The 2,720-nt window shown below is 36.7% G+C and overlaps 1 pseudogene; it reads left to right on the forward strand.

The window, feature by feature from the left end:
• Positions 1 to 712: 712 nt before the first annotated feature.
• LOC149199320 (UDP-glycosyltransferase 92A1 pseudogene) lies at positions 713 to 1,426 on the forward strand (annotated as a pseudogene).
• Positions 1,427 to 2,720: the final 1,294 nt, after the last annotated feature.

Here is a 2,720-nt window from a genome sequence, read left to right on the forward strand (position 1 = left end):
TTCACTAATTCTTATTATTAAAATATAATTTCAATAAATTAGTAGTACATATATATGTAGAAATTATAATAATTGGTTTTTTGAACTAACAGACATATAATTTTTTTATTACTATAAAATTTAAATATAATTTTCATTACTTTCCTTTTAATAAAGAAAACTCATTTATTTTAAGTGAAATAAAAAATATTAATAATTAATTAAAAAATATAAAATAATTACAAATACAAAATCTTGTGAAAATTTCCTTTACTCTTCAAATGTGATGTAATTTTAATTTCAATATTTTCAAGTGATTTATAATTTTCATTTGACTAGAATACGAGGGCAGTTCCTATTTCCACCTCCATAGCAAAGTTAATGCTATGGAGGTACACCCTCTGACAGCGGCAGCACTGTAACGAGAGTTTGAATGCATGTTTTGGACCCATATCCATGCATGATACCATGACCTATGTACATGCATTTTCTGGCAGCTCCGTCACTCCAACTCCGGGAGGCTCCACGGTTCAGCGTAATCAATGCAATGAATTCGAATTCAAATTTGAATTCAAGCGCCCAAAATTCAGCGCTCATCCATATTTCAGCAACCACATTCGAATTCCTTCAGAATAGCAGTCTCCAACACATGAGAAAATCCACCGGCAGGCCGGTTTGGGCAGTCGGGCCGATCCTACCCTCTTCGTTGCTCTCTTTGTCTCCTTCAAATACAATGGTTGATTCGAATTTTCTACAGCGGGGCAAGCAGGCAGAGGTAAAGTCTGCAAGGGAATGCTTGCAGTGGCTTGATTCACAGGCGCCGTCCACAGTGCTATACGTTTCGTTCGGAACTCAGAATTGCATATCGTTGTCAAACATGAGGGCGCTAGCTCTGGGGCTAGAATCGAGCCAACAGCCTTTTATTTGGGTCGTCAGGCCTCCGCTGGAGGCCCCGCTCAATTCAGAGTTCTCGACAGAGTTTCCTCCGGAGGGATTTGAAGAGCGAGTGAAGGAAAAGAAAGCAGGATTGCTTATCAGAAAATGGGCGCCTCAGCTGCTAATCCTGTCCCATCCTTCAACCGGAGGGTTCCTTAGTCACTGTGGATGGAATTCGGTGCTGGAGAGCCTAAGCCGAGGAGTGCCCATCATCGGATGGCCCATAGCAGCCGACCAGTTCGCGAATTCGAAGCTGCTGGAGGAGGAAGTTGGGGTGTGCATCGAGATGTGGAGGGGCAAAGAGGGAGAGCTGAAACTCGAGACGGTGGAAAGAAGAGTAGGAATGTTGATGAAGGAAGAAAATGGCAATCGAGTGAGACAGAGAGCCAGGGAGATGAGCGATGCGGCTTTGAAGGCAGTGAGTGAAGATAAAGACGGAGGGAAGAAAGGGTCATCCGTGTGTGCTGTGGATGACATGATAAGAGAGCTTACAATAGGATACCAGGCCTAGAGTTGTGTTGTGTATGTAACCCGTCTTCCTCGTTCAGTGCTAGATTTGCATTTTAGCAGAAATTGAATCATAAAGATTATGTGTCTCACAAAAAATATACAGTATGGAATGCTCCTGAGGCCCTTTCCAACTTGTGACAGATCTGATGTTAAATTTGCACCCTGCTAAAGAGTAACTAAAATGTTTCAATTTCTATGATCTGTATCGGAATTTGATGAGACCTATGTGTAGTGCAATTCAAGTTGTGTGATCTGTGTAAGAATTAGAGGAAACCAAATAACTTTAGTAACTAGATCTCTGTCCGAATTAGATGAATGCAAAGTGGGTCTTGTAAGAATCCAATAAATTTTATTTGGGTTTGTTTTAGGCAGTGGCGTTTGACAAGAAATTTTATTTATTTTTGCTTGCGTTTGCTTTAGGTGATTTTTATATAATAAGAAACTCTATTATAATTTAGTTTGCTGGTGAAATGAGTAGCTGAAAACTTATTATTAGTCGCTATGTCATTTTTTCACTCTGCACCTCACTAGTTTTGAACTCACTTATTTTCAGAGGGATTATGTTTGGGATCTGGTATTGGTTACAACTCACTAGTTTTGAACTCACTTATTTTCAGAGGGATTATGTTTGTTTAATCTTGTGTTGATTAAACAAATAAATAAAAATTAATACATATATGAAATTTTCCCAATCCAAAATTATTCCTGTATATGATTAATGCGATAGTTACGGTCTTCTCTAGTTTTGAACTTGAACTAAATTTAGGACCCTTCAATGCAACGACTTTAGGAATTACTAAATCTAAGTCTGATTTCTACGTAATGCAAATTTCTGCAGTGTTATATTTTCTTTCCGCATGCTCTTTCAATGCAACGACGATGGGGAATTACTAAATCTAAGTCTGATCTGATTTCTACTCAATGCAAATTCCTGCAGGATTATATTTTCTTTCCGAATGCTTCTCCAAATAGTTGTAAGTAAACCTACTGTTAATGAAGAGTCTCAATTATCCATTTCATCTATCAATTCTTTTGACATTACGACATGAAAATTTTGCAAGTAACAGTAATGTGACATATATTATTATCTTTAAGAAAATAAGAAGCTAATCTCTTTTGTACTAATTTCATTTTTCCATTTCCGATCAATTTTTATGATTCTAGAGGATATTTAACAAAATATTAATGTTTTTTTATAATTATATTTAACAATTTAATTTCATTTCAGTTTTCCATATCTGAGCAATTTCTATGATTCAAGAGGATATTTAACAAAATATTAATGTTTTTTTACA

The sequence above is a fragment of the Pinus tabuliformis genome, chromosome 2_1, assembly GCF_031772625.1.
Source record: "Pinus tabuliformis cultivar Carrire ecotype Pingquan chromosome 2_1, CPIR1, whole genome shotgun sequence".
NCBI classification, from domain to species: Eukaryota; Viridiplantae; Streptophyta; class Pinopsida; order Pinales; family Pinaceae; genus Pinus; species Pinus tabuliformis.